This window comes from Molothrus aeneus, chromosome 1 (assembly GCF_037042795.1).
Source record: "Molothrus aeneus isolate 106 chromosome 1, BPBGC_Maene_1.0, whole genome shotgun sequence".
NCBI lineage: Eukaryota > Metazoa > Chordata > Aves > Passeriformes > Icteridae > Molothrus > Molothrus aeneus.
The window spans coordinates 15,572,462-15,593,655 of NC_089646.1; the positions used below are offsets into that span (position 1 = coordinate 15,572,462).

At 42.6% G+C, this 21,194-nt stretch overlaps 1 long non-coding RNA gene across 1 annotated transcript in view; it reads right to left on the minus strand.

Annotated features, from left to right (window-relative positions):
- LOC136557739 (uncharacterized) overlaps positions 1-20,703 on the minus strand; it is a 69,455-nt gene extending 48,752 nt beyond the window's left edge. Inside the window, exon 1 of the long non-coding RNA XR_010783789.1 lies at positions 20,661-20,703. This is a non-coding gene — a long non-coding RNA (uncharacterized lncRNA). The remainder of the gene's footprint in view (positions 1-20,660) is intronic.
- Between the last annotated feature and the right edge of the window lie 491 nt (positions 20,704-21,194).

Consider the following 21,194-nt stretch of genomic DNA (forward strand, 5'->3'; position numbering starts at 1 on the left):
ATGAATTCCTTGTGGAATGCACCCAGCTTACACCTGAAAATCTACAGTTATGACTAGCTCAGTATGTTTGGATTTTGGCATACACTAGAAAGCAACTATTAATTCATACATCAGTATTTGCAAACAAACAATAAATTCAAGTAGAATAAATCCAAAGCCACTTCCTGCCAGTTACTGCATTTGACAGACCTGTGGTCAGCACCCTGTATAACACAGAGAGGTTTCAATTTCCTGCTGACAGAAGCTTGTGTGACCTTGGCAAAGTCACCAGGGTTGGTCCGTGGCTGCATGGCAATCTCAGCCAGCTGCTGCTGCCTGCCAGATTCCCACTCCTCTCCCTTCCCTGCTCCACAACATTTGACCCTGCACTGACTCATTTCAGACCAGCAACCATAAAAATAATTCAACTGCTCTCATAGGTATCAAACACAGATGAGTCAGTGCGGGGTCAGGAGAGCAGAGCAGGGCAAGGGGGAGCTGGCACATGGGGGTGAGAACGTGGCAGGCAGCCCCAGAACCCAGCTCCCAGTCCATCATTCAAGATAAAGGGAGCTGTTCAATTTCACAGGGGTCTGGTGAGCATAAACAAAAGGTTAAAAAAGCACTGAGATTCATATTAACTCACTGGAGCAATTTTTTAGATTATTTGTCTAAGGAATGGATTTTTTTTCTACAAAACACCCATTTTAGTGTAAGTCTTTGGCTCCCATCACTCAAATTTCTAAGCTCTGTAGGGACTTTGAGTCAGAGACTTAGTGAAGTAAAATAAAGCTTACAGAGGGATCCATGCTGATGCAGAGACTCCAGGACAGGTCTGTTTTGCAGGAAGCTCCAGTATAAGAGATGTAAAAGGGAAAAGGCACAAAAGGGGCCTTCCCATACAAGATCACCATTTGCTGCTGTTTCTTTGTGTGATGCCTTCTGTATCTGGGTATGGAGCATTACACAGATTTATCTGAACAAGTACAAATTCCTGTATCAGAAGTATAAATTCCTGTATCAGAAGTGTGCATAGTGCTTTATCTCAACTGGACAAACACCTAGCACAAACAAACAAGCAAACAAACAAAAAAGAAGATAAGAGAGTCTTGAGGATGTTCCCTAGATAAGGTGTCCCCAAAAGATGGAACTTGTTTCTCCCCTCTCAGAAATGGAGGAGGTACAATCCACTCTTAAAGCACCCCAGAAGGAAGCTACAATTTCCTGTGATCTCCAGAGTTCTGGCTGTTTCTCTGTGGCTCTTTGGGGCTGGCTGTCTCAAAGACCAGGCAGGACAAGCCATTAGGATGAAGTCCATCAACTCCATGGCAGAGCACCTCAGCTATCTCTCTCCTCCAACACCCATATTGTGGGGAGCATTTTTTTCTAGTTGTATTCTTCCTAGTGCTTCTGTTGGCACAGCTGGCTTAGGGGAAGAATTAAATGGGATAAATGGGATCAGAACAGAAATGTGTTAATAGTACCAAAGCAGAACAAAAAAAGTCATAGCAATGCTCACTTTATTACCACAATTAGAATACAGCAAAGAAAAAGTATTTAGCAATATATGTTATCTAGCAGAACAAGTAGCAAAAGCTCATTGAACATTTAAAGGCTATTTTGAAAAGCAAAAAAATATTTAGCAATATATGTTATCTAGCAGAACAAGTAGCAAAAGCTCATTGAACATTTAAAGGCTATTTTGAATGGATTACTAAAGTGACCTGATGGAAACACAGCTATATGGGTAAAGAAATTCAGCACATATCTAACAATAAGTTTATTTCTTAAGGCATACTTTGTACAACTTTGCCATGTATCACCTCACACATACTTTAAACAATTAAGCATTAACATTTACCCCTCTGCAAAACCTTAAGTAGCCTCTGAAGCCTTTAGTCTCCTTGTTTATTTTATAAAATCACATCACAAATAATCCAATCTTATTCGTGAGCAAAGCTCTGAAGCTCTGGAATTTTTCTCACTTAGTAGTCTACATAATTATAGTAAAGATTATCTTGGCCTGGGGGTTTGCATAGTTCCTTGCTAACTGTGCTGTTAAAAAGTTTACATTGCTTAACAGTTTATTTATGGACTTGGGTTCTTTTGGTTTAAGATAACTGTCTCAAATTCTAACCAAAGCCTTAGATCAGAGCAGTTCTGTGGTGCACTTCATTGTAGCCAAGAGCAGTCTGGTTAGTCAGTAATAGAGCTGTGAACACTGTATGTAGAATACAATAGCTGGGATTCTCTGGAAGCAATGACATTACCATTCAACTTGCCAGTTTTGCATAAACCTGTTCAGAAGATACCTGTGCTGTTGGCAGGGGAGTGACTAAACAGTGGGGAGAAAAAGCAAGCATGATGTGCAGATCTTGTAAATGAAAGTTACGTATGTTTATTACAGCACAAGAAGCACTTATGGTAAGGTTTTACATTTTCAGAGTGAAATAGTCTGTGCTGACAAATTCAGTTTTGAAAACAGAACCATAAGTACCATCAGTCAGAACACCAGGAAGGCTGGAGGAGCCACAGCTTGATTTGCATATTTAGTTGTTAGCAGCAGGAAGCTTCCAGCAGAACAAGTGACAGAAGAACATCTTTGCCTCATGTAACTCCTGGGAAAGCTGATTCTCTCAGCATGTTTGCTGTGATCCCCACCTGGAGCCTTATCACTGCTGGCAAGCCCAGCCAGCACTCCTCTCTCTCCTCCACCACACAGCTGGGACGGCATCCCAGCAAGCACAGCCCTCCCTGAGAAACTGCAGAGCAGGGACACCAGCACAGGGACATCAGCACACCCTGCCCTACAGGGATGGAATCTTGCTTTCCCCCAGCCCCATGGAAAGTCCTAACCTGGCTGTCTAGGGCAGGTGTTCAGTCAGCCAGCAGCAGGCAAGTGCTTTCTCTGAAACATACACAACAGATACCTTTTATTTTTTTTTTTTTTTAATTGAGTTTTAGACAACCATGTTTCGCTTTAAATGAAGAGTGAGGTGTTTTTTAAGGCTAGTAATGAGCCACTGAAGGGCTAAACACAGTGTTAAAGGCTGTCAGACAGGTAAGTTGCTGTTCTAATGCAAAAATTAACTATTTGCATCACCGTTGAAATCAATCTAAATTTAAATGAATTTCCCTACTTAGAAGTGAAAAAAGAGCAGGAAAAAAAAATCCCTAAAAAAACTAACCCTCACAGCACAGTACAAACAAACAGATTAAAATTTCAGGGTTTACAGCACATCTAGGAATCAACTCATGTCTTCAGTATCCTCCTTGCAGTTTAGAGAGTATGTGCTGTGAAACACCCACTCCATGTGTCAGCCAGCTGGCAGCCCCAAGTGGGCTGTGTTTATGTTATCTCAGGACTTCTAAGCTGCACTTGCACAGCTCTGCTCAGCCAGGCCTTGGTCAGAAGCTGGGGCTGTGCTATTTGCACTCCCTCTGAGAGAGCAACCTCTGACAGGGGCCAGTGTGCAAGCACCAGCATGGGAACCTCCTGACAGAGTGCCCCGGGACAGAAACAGTGCCCAGAAACACAGACTAGAGCTGGAGCTTCAGTCATGAGTTCAGAGGGCAAATTGCATTGCTTGAGCCCTCACAGGCACACTCACTCCTTAATCTGCAGCTTGAATTCCTTCTACATATCAATTAGATACACCAGAATTAAAGCCAAGCACTAGCTGCATGAACTAGCTCATCCCACAAATCCAGTTTTTAACAAGTGCTGCAATTCCTACATGTTCTAGGCAGTATGAGAGTGGTATCCCAGTGATAAACAGACCAGGTTTCACCCAGATCCCTGTGCACACCTGACTGTACACTGAAATAACTTCAGCAAAGTTGAGTAAGATAGAGCTGGCAAAGAGAAGATTCCTTTTATACCTGTAAAGCAGATGCCATTCATTCAAGTCACAGTCATCCATCCTAACACATCCTGAATGTCTAATGAGACTTGCAGTCAGTTGCCTGCACAGTTGTTTATCTGAGGAAGCAGATTGCAAGCAACAATTGCAACTTTCAAAATTTTCCCAAAAACCCCCTAAAAATGGAACACAACTGTAATTAAATAAATGCCAATTTTAGCCAAAATGAAATATGATCTTAGGTTTAAAGGTTTCATTATTTAATAGCTCCTTAACAACTAAAATGTGACATCAGAGATGGTTCCATTACAATGCCTCTCTTAGCTCCTTTGGCAGGGGCATCAATTATGTAGGACATCTGAAAGGGCTGCAAAACCAAATTAAAATGTTCTCAGTCTTGTTGAGTAGCAATACTCATGAAAGCAATATTTTATTATCATGTAAACCAATGTCTCCTGCTAACCTAATAGTACTATGGAACAGATTTCCACACACACACTTGTTAGATTGTCTTCCAAGTCCTCAAAATGAATTTTTGAAACATTTCTTCAGACTCAGAGACATTTGCATGTTCTGACTTCATAACAAGAGCAGTTTTTTCCTTTAGAACAAACATTCCATTATGCAGATTACAGTTCTTAACCACCTCTTCAAAAAAAAAACAAACCCCATACATTCAATAATTCATTATTACAAGGTAAATTTGATTTGGTTTTCTTAGACTACCTCCTTTCTCTGACTCATTTTTCTGCCATCTCCTCATCTGTTGTCTCCTTATTGTAATTTAAGTCTATGGCATTCCTAGTACATAAGCTTCAGCGTTAATACCAAGCACTGAGGTCTAGAGAGGCATTCCTTCAAGCCAGTCTGTTCTCCTTCTCCAAAACAAATCAATTTCACACCAATTTTGACACTTTACTGTCTCCCTGAAATACATGAGAAATACTGAAAATCAGATGCATCAATTATATTTTAGAATGTTTACAAACATGATCTGGAGCACATTTTAAGTAAGGAACTGCTCAGTTTCCACTTAAATTAGTTACTCCAAAGCCTTTAGCAGCATGAAGTATTCGTTGCTTTAAAGATGCTGAACTTTTACATGCCAGGAAGTGGAGTGATCACAACTGCTTTTTGCAGGACCACAGAGGAACAGAGTTGCTGCATTCAAGGACAGAGACAAGGGCTGACAGCAGAGTCACCCCTGAAACTCCATCACAAAAACCACTTACAGTTTTGAACCTGCCAGCATTAATGCAGAGACAGGTGTCCATTTCTGCAGTTCAAGAATTAAGGGGAAAAAATATTTTTAAAAGACAGTTCTACATATAATAATTGTACAGTTTTGAACATCAAGTGCTTCAGATTAGTCTGCTTTCAAAACTCTCAAAAAGAGTTTTGCTGAAGGTTTTTCTAACCCTCATTGGGTCTTTACATACACAAACAAAATTTGGTGAAACAATATAATTCACATAACTCATGCCCTCCTTCCAAACACACACTACTTCCCCACTCTGGCAAAATGACTGAGTGGTGCAAAAAAAAAGGCATATTACAATGTGCATGCCTCTCTTTTTTTGGCCAGAAAATAAAGATACTGCCAATATGGCTAAAGGAGAAGATTTGGTGAGATCAGGCAAAGGTTGAAGTGCTAAATGAGAATGTAAACTGTGCAGACTCATAATAAAAAAGTAGTCCCTTAAAATATACCTGCCTTCCAGCAGCCCTTTCCCTAAAGCTGGTGAGAGGTCACATAATTAGGAATCCTGTTTTCCTCTTCTTTTTTGCACAGACATCTCTCCTGGTCAGGTTATTATGCATCATCCTAAAATGCACAAGCACATCATCCAACAGAAAATAAGTTACCTCAGCTATTGGGACAATTTGGATCAACTGGATGTGGCTGGTGTCTGGCAGTGAAGTCTTTGGAGCAAGTTAAGGAGGAACACCCATCAGAGAAACTTCCCAAATACCCAAGAATCAACCAATGATAGAAAGAAGAGCATAAAATCCAAAACAGAAACAGCTGAATTTCCCACCAAAGGCAACAGTCACTGCTAACCACAGTCTCTAGGAAGATTCAGAAATGGAAGGAACATTAAACATTTGGTTTCACCAGACAAGTGAGAAAGACATGACTCATAATGCATGATCTTTAACCAGTAGGCCTTGCACTTGTCCATTCAGATCACCTCTTCACAATGTGTTCAAGACAGGACATCCCCCCATGTTTAGATTTACCTCCTGGACTTAAGCATCTTGTGAAAACATGACTGAAAACAACACCCTTATTAATGGAACTAATTTCACTACAAATAAATTCAACCAGTATTCCTAAAGTTTAAAAAAAATATATTTTTCAAGCAAAATAACAAAATGAGGGACATGTTGGATTTACATCACCCACTGCACTTCTGTTCACCAGTGTGAATTTTCAAAAATGCTCTGTTAGTGACCATACTGGAAAACAGAGGAACTCTTACAGAACTGCAATGGTCTTCTGACCTGCAACACCTCAAAGCATCTCAAGCTTCCTTGACAACTGAGATTTCTTCACTGAGCAATTATGGAACAAGACAGAAGACATACATGAGAGAGAGAGAGCTGTATTTCCAAGGTCTTGCAAATGGGTAGTGCCACACAAGAAAGAAACAGAAACTGAGCAAAGGCAGTAGGCAAGATGAAGCAAGATTCTGAAGACAAATGAAACATAACAGTGAATCCTGTTCAGCAGGTGCACATACAAATAAATCCTTGTTCTAAACAACAGCACTGAATACAGAAGATATTAAGAGGATTAAAAAAAACCAAAACCCAAACAAAAAACCAAACATAAAAGACAATACTCAGGTTGCCATGAACAACCAAATAAAATCAGCTGTTGTGCTCAAAGATCAAAGTATATTAATTAAATAGAATGAATCAAATTGATGGTGGAATTAACCCTGGAGAAAATATAAAGTAGGATTTTTGAGCATGATCTGAACAGTCCCAACTAAGTTCCAGAAGCACATTTCAGGATAAGGCTCCTCCATGTCACATCAATCACATTACACATGTTGGTGCTGTGGGACATCAAAAAAAGCACTTGAACAACAGAGTGCTGCAAGCAGTGCTCAGCTAACAAACCCTGCAGCTCAGCTGAGCAGCGAGAGCACCTTTGTTAACAATTAACACAGCAACATCTCTGAACAACATGGACTTTGCTATGGAGATATATTAACTTTGAATCTAAATCTCAGATCCAAATTGTGCAGTATTTCGGATGATAAGCTCACCAGAAAACAATGTAAAAACAAAAATAAAAAAATCTAACGAGAATCTTTTCAGGACACTCCTCAGCCTGTGAAGAGGTTTGTTTGTACAAGTGAAGTTCAAAGCAGTCAAGCAGTTGCACTCTGCTCACTGCCAGATGGCTCTGATTTTTTTTTTTTAATTTCATCTACCTGTAATGCAGAACACCCTCTCACATCTGGAGCTTAACACAGTCATAAGTCTTCCCTTCACACACTGCATGTGCATCTCCTGCCAGAAGGAAAATTTTGAGAAATCAAATTGTTTTGGTTTGGTGGTTTGTTGTTTGGGGTTTTTTTCCTTTACCTTAAATAGTTCAATTCAACCATCTATAATGAGAAAAAGGTTTCTTATGGTGTAAAAGAAGATAGTGCCTTCTTCTGTTTTTGTCAAAAATGTATATATGAATTAGCCTGGAGGATATACTGATAGTACAGCACAGCTCCTCTAAAACACTGCAGCAATTCAACACCTGCAGCAGGCAACAGAGCCAGCTCAGGTGTCTTTCCAAAGGAAGCCCAGCAATAATCTAGAGATCTTGGTCTGGGAGATGCTGTCCTCAGTCACAAGACTCTTGTACTGTGAGGAAGGTGTGCAGGGCCAGTGGCTGGCAGTGAGTTTGCCAAGCTGCACCTGGGATGCCATGCAGGCAGCAGCAATGGTTCTGATAACCTCAGCTGGCACTGCCTGGGAAGCCAGGGCACCTGGAACTGACCATCCACCAAGCTGCTCTGTTAAATCTGATTATTTTGCTTCAAGCCAGTGTTTATAAATGACCAGCTTGTACCCTATATTAAAGTGGTTTTGAGACATTAAAAAATCCTGGAGTTTATGCAAGTTGTCATAACTTATTTTGTGGCCAAATATGCATTGGTGGCACTATTGAGCATTTACAGAAAGGGCTAGGAATCAGCTCATTGCTGGGAATGTTTTCAACCAGACACTTGTATAATGCTAACTCAAATAAGAAACTTATCTTCCTTGTGCCAATGTAAATTCCCAGTTGCAAAACTAGGTGAAAAAGCAGGTCTTCACAGGTGATCACAAGCCAAAGCCATCAGGTTCAATAGCATGTATTACTATGCAGTAAACCTTTAAGTACTCAGCCCGAGTTTAAGAAAGCTTCCCAAAACTTCCTGTGTTGTTTGCATTGAGCCATGTATAGTTAGTTCAATTCTCCTTACTATTTATTCCCCACTCTCTTTAATTTTCTCCACCAGTACAAAGAGACATGCTGTCACCATGACCATTCTAACTCCAAAATGCCATAACTCAGTGTAATTTTAAAAGATGCCGGATGGTCTCATAGCATTTTTAGAATCTGACAAACAGTAAAGCATTTACAATTTTAGGTTAGTAAGAGTCATACACAGTTACAATCCAACAGAGCCAAGCAACTGCAATCATTTCAGGCCTTTCCCAGCTGCAATTTTCCCTGGGAAGTGTAAAGCTTCCCTTAAACAAACAACATGTTAAAAGTGCGGTATAGGAGCTACAAAGACAAAGAAAAAAAATACAATTCCAACATTTTAAGCTTCAAATAAACACTATTTCGGGGTTCTATTTGAAAGCTTTTAGTTTGTCAAATCAGAACTGAGAGGTGCCATCAGAAAACTCATGTTCATCTACAGACCCATGCTAGGCAAACTGAACTGTGCAGAGAACATATTTTTTGTCCAGTCTGACACTGTCCCCACTGCACCAGCTCCCACATACCTTGGAGGTCTGAGACCTTCCTTGGTTCACTAACAGCAGACACTGATCTACTGATCCAGCAACCAAAACCTGAGATAAAGCAGCTTACAGAGCTGAAGGAGTGGGCTAGAACCACCCCAGAATAATCAGCACATGCATACAGCTGGGAGCAGGAAGGAAAGAGGGAAATGGGAGGAGAGCTGTTAGAGTAATAAAATTTCAGCCCCAAAAATGGCATTATTGAAAGGCCACAGACATAAAGGGGCTGTTTTGAAAATTGTGACACAGGTTTCAGAGCTCATTAAAACTGTCCCTAGAACAAAGTTTTCAGAGTAGGGTTACAGTGGGAGAAGGGGAATCATTTCTCTAGATTAAAAGAGTCTGCTGTTCTACAGAACAGTTCTGAGGCTCCACAGAGTTGCCTCATTATCCTGTGCACAGAATACTTGATAACACTGTAATAATACTGTACAAAGTATTTACAATAAAAGCCTGCAAACTGAACAGCTGTTGGGACATAAACCAGAGTTGAGAGAGAGATAACACTGAGGCTACTGGAAAGGAAAATTCCCAAATCCCAAGGAAGTCCATGTGCAAGCCATGACTCCCAGAAGCAAGGCAGGAAGCTGAGGGCAGGACACCAGGAGGATGCTGCTAGGGCAGGGTCCCAGAAACCTCAGTGTGAGCACAAGGCAGTGTGAACACTGTTTGTGAGAAACAGGGATAGCAGGAGGCAGTGTTAACACTGTTTGTGGGCATTTATTTTGTGCACATCCTTGTGTACAGAAAGTTACACCTGACCAGAAAGAAAAGTTAATTTGGCCTATTTTAGCAAATTATTGAAACTCTGCCAAAGCATTGTGCAGATGACACAAGACATAGCTACTGGCAAGTTGCTGCTCTCAGAAATTACAGGCTTCCAACGGGTTGTTTAACTTCTGTGTTATTTTTAGGTTGCAGAAAGAGCAAGGGCTACATAGGTAGAGCATAAAGGCAAGAATTGTTCAGGCTTGGGGAAATCAGACTCTAGACACATCATGACAGATGTCCTGCCTTAAATAGCAGCAGTAGCGTTCCAGTACTTGAGAACCCGGCTAACACTCCAAAATAGTAGAAACTATAAAACATTGATGAAGATATGATAAAGCTGTTTCAAACAAGTAGCCTGCACTGCAAAAAAAAAAAACCAAAAAAACCAACAAACAGTTTTATCACTGCTAGCTTATGTGATTTGCTATATCCCCACCCATTATCTTTTCTTCTGTCATTAAAAAAAATAAAAAGAATGTGCCTGTGTAATTTGAGTTCTACTCTTGATAGTGTATTTGAAAGGTACAAAAACTAAGTAAAACTTAGTTAAGAAAGGGTTTTATGTGCAGTTTGATTATAGCTTGCATACCAAATCCAGAATAGGTATTTGAAAAAAAAAATATAAAGATGAAAAGACTGAAAAAGACTAGCATAAAGAAAAAGAGGGATGCTCAGTGAAGTCGCAGAAGTAATTTTTCCATTCACCTGAAACTGAAGCTCCCAGCCTGTAGCACACACCACATCCTAGAGGTGTACAAGTCAGGCTGACCTTGCACACAAGTGTTCCAAGGAGTGCACACAAGCACAGGGTGTGTCTGTGGGTGTGCACTGAGTGACTGCTCCAGGAGCTGCCCCACCACCAAAGGCAATTTCAACTGCACCAGAAACCCCAACAAAGCAACTCATCAAACACATTGCTGTATTTAATACAGGGATCATGTTCACTTGCTGCAACTGTCAGACTTCAGGGGGTAAAAATAATTGAGCAATAAAGATGGTCTTGGGCTTGTAGGCATTTGAGAAGTATCCAAGCCCCAGCAGCATGCACAGGGACTGCAAGTGACTGGAAACATCTGAGCAAGGGATCTTCTGTTTATCAAAAGAGAAGCATTTCTTAGAGCAGCTCTCCAGAGGCCACACAAAAAAAACCCCAAAAACCTAGAACATTCTGCACATTTAAGGCACAAAACTAATGACTGTTTTACAAGAGTTACAAGTTTTCCGCAGTAAGAATTTGTGGTTTCCTGTGCAAGGAAGAATGCCAATTCATACCAACATGTTCATGGAAAAAGTTTTTTCAGGGCTTCCTTAAGAAACAAACCTCTGTAACACCAAGATTGCTTGCTTTGTTTCAGAGGTGATTGGCATGATTATAAGTTCTCATATTGGTCTTTGCATAAGAAACATTCAATGAAGTAATATCTGTTTTATTGGAAGGGCACTTTCTTCATTTGTATGTTACTCTAGGAGTCTCACAAGTCATCATAACTTTTGAAGGCAGTAATAAAGGTGCCCCATTTCTTTATTGCATTTGGAAAGATCTTTCAGCTGAAGTTCAGCACAAAACCAGTCTCATTCCCAGTTTCCTTACTTCACACACATATATGGGCCTTTTGGGGTTTTGCTTTTGATGTCAGCAGCTCCTTGCTGGCAAACACCTCTTGGGAGTCCAGAAAAAGCATGTTCAACCAAATATTGCTTTCAAGATTTTTTTTAAAGGCTACTAGGTCCTCTAACAGTAGGTCAGATGAAACAAAATCACTGGTAACTTCTTTTTCACAGCTCTTTATCTCTAACTGTAAGGCAGGTTAAGTTCCCAAACCTAAAAATTTATATCTCACCTAGAATGTTTAATCTGCCTTCTCCCTGGCCACACAAATCCCTTCAAGTTATCTGTGGCTGTACTATCCCAGCAGGGTACACCACACAGTGCACTTCAGACATGAAGTTTATTACAGACATAGAAGCTGAGCATTCCCCTCTTAAACCACAAATTTTAAGAACCTGAAATGCATCCCTAGCAGTAGTTAGCTATGCTATAGTTTGCTTTTATTAATGTAAGCCCTCGAAAATTGTTTAACTGGGCTCAGTGCAGCTTAAACTCAAAGTTAATTTTACTCAACACAATTTATTTTCAAGCTAAAAGAATTAAGCTTGCATTCCAATCCAGGAATCCATATAAACAACTCACTTCCATACACCAGGCTTTTGCTTGCAGTAGGAAGCCACAATTACTTTGTTGCCAACCCACAAAAACAGTACAAAAATAGGCATTTGCATGCAAGTTGTCGAGTCAGGCATGCAACAAATATTATGGAGAGAAGACAAACAAGTGTATTTCAGGAAAAACAAATTCTTTGCCTGTCAACCATTGGCATTCAGCAGGAAGGAAGAGGACGGGCCCAGGGGGAGCATCCAGAAGAGGTTTGGTGCAATCCCATGGGCAGGGTGTTTATAAGTTCTGGAGAGTCTTTACTCTCTGAGCTTTGCAAGGGTCAAGTTTTGTACAAACTCCTTTGAAGTAATATTTGTCACAGCATATACTTCAAACCACAAATGACAGAAGACTCTGACTAAAGTAGTTTCAGCCTAAAGCCAAGAGCGTGATCTAAACAGAAATACCTCAGCTGAGTTTTGTGGAGTGAGGTGGGAGAAGAAGCAGCAGAACTGGGACTTTTCAGCAGTTTACAGCTAAATGCTGATTACAGATGAGAGCACAGCCTCACAGGCAGCACACAAACGAGGCAAAGCATCCAGAACTCGAGTAGCTGTAACAGGCAACCCTAACAACAGAGCCTAAATAAGCCAGATCCTTACTGACACACATTACCTAAGGAAATATATTGTTTTCTTTTCGTAATTCTGCTCATTATTGCAACTCTTGCCTAAGCAGCCTTCTTTCAAAGCCTTGAATCTTTTCAGTGATAGAGACAATTTTGTGTGGTCTCTAGGGAGCTGATAAGCTACACATAGGGCAGAGACTTGAGCCACACAACCTGTGAGATAACAGGCACCCAAACTCATCAGTGGGCAGGACAACCCACACTAAGAGCTGCAATGACCACCCTGGAGAGAAATAACTTTAAGTGCCAAAGTTAAAGATCATAACTCTCAAAGCTTGCAGCTTAGTGAAGAAGCTCTATTAGAGCCACTGCTCTATTTCTGTCTTTAAATTGACATATACTATAATTTTTAGTCCCAGAGAGCAGTGGAAGAATCAGTGGAGTGAGGCAGGTACAACAGCACTTAGCACAGGAAATCATTAACAACAGCAAAAGGAAAACAAAGGTGGAAGGGATTAATTCAAGCTACATTTTCAGAACAGCAATTTTTCTGAGCTAGAAACGCTGCTCTCCTGTGCCATCAACAAGGTCTCCTCCTTCATAAAGCCTTAGAGTTTTCAGCTTTCCTGGATTTAAAAGGTATTACATAGACAGACATGTCTTTTAATTGGCTAGGAAACCAAATTAAGTTTAGAGGAAACTTTAAAATAAATATTTTCCCCTGTAGAGGATGGAGCAAATTTAAGCCAAGTTAAAAACACTGGCAGAACCTTTCATTTAAAGAAAGAAAGAAAAACACCTAACAAAAAGTTTCCTCAAATGCTTTATGCCTTCCCAAAACATTCACCAACTTCATTAAAAACAGTCTCAGGAGGTGGGTGAGACTGTAATCCCTTCCTTTTCCCCCTCTATTATTTTAAACATGCTTAGCCAATTTAAGCCCATTTAAAAACTTTTCCCTTCACTTCCCACCATGTTCTGAAAGAAATATTTATTTCTCCTAAAGCCTTCAATAATTGAACACTAATCACTAACCAAATACTGTCTTCCTCCTCTGTTCAACTGAGGACAAACCAACACTTCCTTACTTTCTTACTTCTCAAAATCCACTTGTCCCAATCTCCTCTATGTCCATTCTCTAAACCCATTCCAAAGGGGTTTATGAATTAATCAGCAGCACTTAAAAAAATTATAATGTTAAGATGCTCTCCCTAACTTCCTGTGTGACAGAAGCTCCTTCTCCACTCCCTACCCCTCTCTCCCTGCCCTCAGTATCACACTCAGTTTCTTCCTCTATTTTTAAAGTGGTTTTTTTTCAATCTGCTGTTCTGAAACAGAAACCCTGTTACCTGTTTTCTAAAGAACTGTTCATACATGCAATTATTAAATCCAGAACTCACGTTCATTTCTACATTTTCTGTGTTAGCTAGACATTTTAATCTAGCACTTATCCCTTTGCTCAGCTAACATAACTATTTATCCAGTATGATCACTTCAAACTATAAACATGTATTTCTACTATGATTTCAGACAAATAATGATTTAGTGCTCCAACACTGACTTTGAAAAATTAACTTTCCAGAAGACAAGTGAAGCATCTAGCCAAATAGTGTTCCAACTTCTTTTAAGACACTTCCATTAGAATGGAAAAGTTCGAACTCTGAGCTATTTGGAGATACGAAAAACAGATCCTGAAACATGCCACCTTAAATCAAGAGACTTTTTTTATGGTTTTGCTTTTGTTTTGACAGGTCAAGACTCTATTGTGAAGCCAGAGTCATCCTAGCATAATTTAGGCAGTGTTGATGTTTAACATGAACATGAAAGCTACAACCAGCAAGGATAGAGCAGGCCTGGTGAAAGGGTGGGGGGAAAAAGAGGTAGAAAAAAGAAATGTATTTACAGTCACCTGGAAATTTCCTCTCTGAATAATAGGGTATTCAGGCCAGTTACAATGGGTAACTTGGACCCTGGGGCAGAGGCAGTCTTGCAATCTTTTCTGCAATCAGGAGCAAGAATGCACAAGTCATTCCCTTCCAGGCTCCTTCGCCATGAAACAAATAGCAACACCATGAAAAAGCAAATTTATATTTTTCAAATACAAACTGCATTAAGAATTATTTCAGGTGAATACCTGATTTATCCCCTTGTATGGGAGTAAGGAACACTAATCAATGGCACCAGCCTCTGAAAACTTTGCTTTATCACTATTTTTAGCAGTCTCTTGCAGCAACCAAGGATACACTCCTCCTCACCCCAAGTTTCAAAGTGACAGAACAGGTTAAGGGGTTAGAATAGTAACTTTAGTCATGAACAGAATTATCTCCTTTTTCCAAAGGAGCTAGAATTTACTCTGACTTTCAGCTTCTGTATCTCCAGGCAGATAGTTGTGGATTCAAATCTGCAGTAAAGAGGAGTTCAGTCACACAAAACATTTTCCAGACATTTGCTGTCACTTTCATGGCAGGGAGAGCAGGCTGCAAAAGGCAGGTCTCAGCCTGTGGCTCCTCACCTGGACTCAGCACTCACTGAGTTCAGATACAAGATACTGCAGAGCCCCTGCAGTATCCTTGACAGCCCGTCTGAGCAGTGCTGCCACTGAAACAAAAGTTCCCAGATCCAGTAAACAAAAGGGTTGGCTGACAAGAGAGCACAGGATGCCTTGTCAAACTGGACATTGTTCAGAGAAGTGGTTAAACAAATGAGCTGTTGACATGGCTTTAAGGCACACCTTTTTGTAACCCAGTTCCTTCGGATTAGTTACTGCTACAATCTGTGACTCTATTTGTAAACACAATTGGGTTTCGTATTTGTTTCAAATCTACAAAACAAAAATTTTTATGCAATCTGTTCATCCAGTGACAAAGAAAACTTCTAACTTCGATGTGGTAAGAACAGCCTGCTTTTGTTTTGAGTCCATTTGAAGCAGGAGAGGGGCTCCAGCATCTAACATTGAACAAGTCAATTTTATCTCCACTAATACTTAACACCAGAGAGACAAATGCAGCTACAGTTGCCTGTATTAAGCAGCTGGCAAGCTCAGAGATGGAAAAGTTGCAGAACAGCTGGGGAATGCGAGACCCTTTTGAACAGGCTGCTATATGATCCAAAATAATGGTACATGTTTACACACAACACAATGGCAGCAACAGCCAAATGCAGGTCTGGCGAATGGACTACAGCTGCTCCTTCCCTCAGACAGGCACAGCAAGCAGATAAAAAGGAGTTCATATTCACAAAATATGGCTTTCATCTTAAAAGGCAGCAGTCTGAGCTCCAAAATAGACAGCTGACCCTCCAACTGGACCAAACTGTACAAGATTCTGTATTAGAAGTTACCCTCTAAAACACGTCTGGATTAGGGTCACAGAGCTTTCCACGTTGCTGCTACTTTACCACCAACAGTTTCCAACAATGTGTTACTCTAACAGGTTGCCATTTAACTTACAAAAAGCTTCTGTCATGACAGTATCCTCCAGCTAGAGTTAGGAAGACAGCCATTTACAAACTCTTAACCTAGACTACACAGAAGTCAGCCTTCCACTTCAGAGGAAGACGCTGATTATGCTAGAAAGGAGGGCTTGAATAAACATGAGTTTTACATCTATTTATATCCTTTTTTACTCTGGTGTTGCACATTGGTGTAAAAGTGAATTGGCATCTGAAGACAGCACATCCCACTGCCCACCTAGACAGAGGGGTGGCTCTTGTTTCCTGCCTACTTATGCAATAACTGATAGCATTTTGCAAGGAGCACTCACTTGTTTCACAATGCCATCTGAAGATGAAATTATTTTTTACGTGACCTCCTACAAAAATTGCATCACCTAATTTCAAGTGATCTTCCCAGTTTTCAAGTCTCAGAAGCAGAGTATCAGTGGTACCATCTGTCTTGCTCAAGACAAACCATGATTAATTAGTGCTAAGGAACTGGCTTAATTAATATAATTAATTAATAAATATAATTAATATAATTAATTTATATTGTAACCATATCAGTCCTCATTATATCAGGCACCAAAACAGAGTTAGTAATGGAATGCTTCGACTCATTGCAACTTGATTAAAACTAGTGTAACTCAAAAGAAGTATTTTTTGACTGAGAGAAGGAGACAGCACTGAAAGATCTCCACTTCTACTTCTTCTGCACATGGCCATTGAAGTTACAACCCCAGTTAGGAGCTACTCAGAATAGGATGGTTAAAACTGGAGAAAGACAGCTGTGATGGCAACAATAACAGATGCAGACACAATTTTTAACTTCCTCTGCTTTTACAAAGAAAAATGCCACTAACAGCCATCATAGAAAGCAGGATTTTGAAATATGGGTCATAAGACTACCTCATAGCTAATGGGACTCTGCTAATGGCAAACATATCTCTCAGCACACTTAAGCAACAACAGGCCACATCTGTACACTTCAATTTCAGACTTCAGATAAAGAAGTCTTTCTAGTGAAATTAATTTGTGAATTAAGCCACATTTGTAAGGAAATTCCCCATATCAATAAAGAAGGAAAATAAGTTGAGCCTTGAATCATACTCACAGAAAAGATGGTTCCTGTACCAAAACAGTACTATGCCAGGTACCCCTCCTGCAGTCAAAGAAGTGACAGGCACACTACCTTCAAATCCTACCATCTGTAAAGGTAAGAGCACAGATTTGCTATTCCTGCTGCACTGACAGTGCATGGATACAAGTGCCATGCTGTGGCACTGGGAGCAATGGTTTGTATCCCCAAGGGACCTCAGTCAGCTCCAGAGCCCCATTTGCACCAGGGGCTTTTTCTCCAGGGTTTGGAACCTCTTCTGCAACCCAGATGTAACCAGTTTTGAGCACATCCCACCACTCTAGTGTCTCTAGAATCTTGTACTCAAAATAAAAAATTAAGAGTGGAGGCTTAAAACGTTGCAGGATGTTGGGATGAGTTATGACATCAGCAAAGCTGGGCACAGTTCAGCAAACAGACGATGTTAACTATTACAGGTAATGCACTGACAGCCCACCTGAGCAAGGGATATGGGATTGATCTAGACCATCCATAAGATCACTGAACCTCTCACAAACTCCTCTCTGTACTTTTCATACCGGATGACTCTTTCAACCAAGCTCACAATAATAACCAAAAAAGCAACAAACCCAAATTTTAAAACCCACAAAAGAACCAAAGAACTCTAGTTTCTTATCAACTAGTCTCCACTGAATGAATTACTGCTTTAAAGGAGAAGATTTTTATCTTAAAACTCCAATACTGTACTTAGCAGGTGCAGACAAAATAAGTGTACTTAGAAATCATTCTTTGATTCCACTCTCTTCCTTTGTACCCAAATCATATACTGTAACTTATTTTCAATTAAAAGAATGAGAATTTTTGTGTGCATGAATGAGTGTGAGTTTCTGTATTTCTGAGAATCTTTTTTTAACATGCATTTCACCCATGGATATAAACTTGGGTATTTCACAAGACAAATAATTACCACTGGTATTGGCCAGAGAGGAACTAAGAAAACAAATATTCTAATAGCTTATTCCTGGTTTTACTACAACTGCCCACAGAGGTTGTTTTAGAAATTGTTGGGAGGTACATCTACACCAAAGTGTACTTGCCATAACAAAGATTTCCCTCCATGTAGATCTCCTGACAGCCATGTCCCAACAGGCTCCAGATCGTTCATGCACATACCACATATTGTTCAAAGCAGACTTGCTTTAAGCAAGATTAAATACCTGTTCAGTTTGAACTGTCCCAGTGCCAGGATAAACTACACTAAACTAGTTCAGATGATTATCCCGCTGGGCACCAATGGCCTTTGAAACTCCCAGAACCCCAGAATCTGTTGCTTCTGGGAATTATGCCAGGAGCTGTGGGATAGCTCTCCACAGAGGACATTACAAATTAAATATTTTAGAAGTGTGCCTGTGTTTACATGGAGCAAGGCTGCAGTTCAGCATATGAGTCAGCATGGTTTGCATCCACTCAGAACTGAGCGGTGGAGTTGGGAACTATAAATTTTCTAGCGAAACAAAGGGTGTGAAATGATTCCCCCAGGGGAATACAGTCAGGCCGCACCTAGCGAGAGCTAACACTCACCTGAAGACAGGAATTTTGTTCAGAGCTTTATTGTGAAAAAACCCATGACTTTCCTCTGGTGACTGCAGAAGTTTCTACACAGGACAGACACTTTGGTCCTGCCTGTATCAGAGAGGTTTGTAACGATACCATGGCCAGATAAACTCACAGGCATGCACACCTATGCTAGGATACAACTCTTTAGGCATTAAAATTAACTACTTTAAAGTGAAAGCTGAAGCATATTTCCTGTCAGGATAGCAAATCAAAATTTTAACTGCATCTTACTTGACACAGTAACATGTAACAAAGCCTCCACATAGATAAACAAAGCAGAACTGAAACTGAGCGAACTACTCTAAAGCATCTCACCATGCCATTACCTACAGCCAGATGCATTTAAGGACGGGGCCAAAACCCTTTTATTACAGCCTCAGGGGGCAGAGGAGAACAGGGTAACATCTCAAGCCTCTCAGTGTCCCACCAGGAAAGAACATCTCTTGGCAGGAACAGCTGTCAAGCCTGTTCTTGAGGAGCGGGGCACATCACCACCATTCCTTCCCAGTCCTCAGAACAAGCACTTCTATCTCATGAAGGCTCCAAAAGGACCATAAAGCAACCAGGACTGATTTTCTGAAAACTCAGGCTGGACCTCTGCCACTGCTGGTCACACAGAGCCAGCAGACAGCCCATCCTCAGCTCGAGCTGCACTTCCAGGTGTGAGGCAGCAACACCTCAGTGCAGTAACACTGCACACAGTTCTGTTGTCATAAACCTCATTCGCCACGTGCATCAGTCAAGAGTGGTTTCAGCTTTCCAGTGGCTGTTGTTTTCATTTTGAACAGATGAGATTAAGATATTACAGGCTGAGAACATTCTTCAGAATGATACAGTCTGGTTTACTCTTCCAGAAACACATTTGCCCATTATAAAAATAACCAGACTTGTTCAGAACATATTCCATATCAGAGGGACTGCTTGCACAGCTAGAAGAAGTAGGCACCAACCAGGACAAGAGTAATGTCTTTCAGTACGTGAGATGCTATCTGAGCTACTATCAGTCTATGATGACACTTATAACCGTCAAAGACACAGTATCAAAACTAAATGAGTAATGTTCACTTCCTATTTTCATTCCCAGGCTTCATGCTGCTGCCCCCTGACAAGTAATAAACTTGAGCACACTCACTCTTTGAAAGACTGCTTAAGTCTCTCTTAAAAGCGTCATAATCCACGATCATGATCCATCAGACTGCAAGAAGTGTTATTAGTAGAATGGACACGAAGGTGTAATTAAGGAGTCAGCTCTGCAGCACTGGGTATCCATGCTCTACGTAAAACCCTACAAGCACTGCACTGATAACCATCGGCATACCCTACTCATTCTTCTCCTATTAATCACAATATCACATTGTTTCCCCCCTTTCTAAACGTCATATTGTTTTCTGAAGTCTGGACAAGTCGGGGCAAGCCAGAACCCCACTGCTGAGCCATTTAAGGTGAGTGCTCAGTCTCTCCAAACCAGCTCGGGGGCTCTGGGCCGAAGCGGCTCCGTGCACCTCTCAACAGGCGCCCTGTTGATTCTGTGCGCCTTTCCCGGTATCCTGCCGAGCTGCAACCAGCCAGCATCGTGAGTCCCTCTTTCTCTACATCACACGTGCGCGCTGCCGCCGCCGCCGATGCCTTTCCTTTTCCAGCTGAAAGAAGAGACAAAACTACTCCGAACATTTCTCAGCCCCGCTGCTTTGCGGCCCCCGCGCCTCGGGCGGCCCCGGGAGCGGCCCCAGCGCCGCGCCCCCCCGCTCGCTGCCCCGCGGGCCGAGCCGTGCCCGCAGAGCCCCGCGCCGCCGGCGGCCCCGGCTGCAGCCCGGTCCCGGAGCAGGTGCGGAGAGTGCGGGGCGAGCCCCGCATCCTCAGGGGCTGCGGCGCCGGGAGAGCCCCGCGCCGGAGTGACAGCGCGGCGCCGGCGGGAGCAGCGGGCGAGCTTCGCGCGGCACCTCCGCCGCCAAAGGCGCTGCCCGGGTGCGCGGAGAGCCCGCGGCGCCTCCGCCGCGGCGGCAGCGGCCGTGCCCGTGCCCGGGGGCAGCGGCCGTGCCCGGGGGGCAGCGCCCGTGCGGGCTCCCTACCGGCGGAGAGCAGGGCGAGAGCGCGGCCGCCGCCACTCACCTCGCACCCGGCGGCTCCGGGGCAGCCGCTGCCTCCGGCGGCCTCGTCCCCGTCCGTCCGTCAGTCAGCCCGTCCGTCCGTCAGTCCGTCCGCCCGTGCCTCCGGCCGGTCGGCGGGGCGGAGCGGGGCGGGGCGGGGGGAGCGGCGCGGCCGCGGGGGGCGGGGGGCGGCACCTCCGGCCGGCGGGCGGGGCCGGGCCGGGCGGGGCGGGGCGGTCCCGGGGCTCGGCGGCCCCCGGAGCGGCCCCCGGAGCGGCCCCGGGAGCTCCGCACGGACCGGACCGGACCGGGCGGGACCGAACCGAACGCGCTCCCGTTCCCGCTCCCGTTCCCGCCTCTCCGCGCCTTAAAGGAGCCGCGCCCGGCGGGGCGGGGAGCGGCGTTTTTGGGTCCCTTTCACCGAGTGTGGCCAATAGAATCCTTAATTGTTCAACGGAGAGCAGGCCCAGCGAGAGAGCTCCGGTGCAGCAGAGCGCTGGGAGGGCTCAGTGCCGTCACTCACGGTTATGGGTGCTCCTGCATTCGCAGCGTCTCT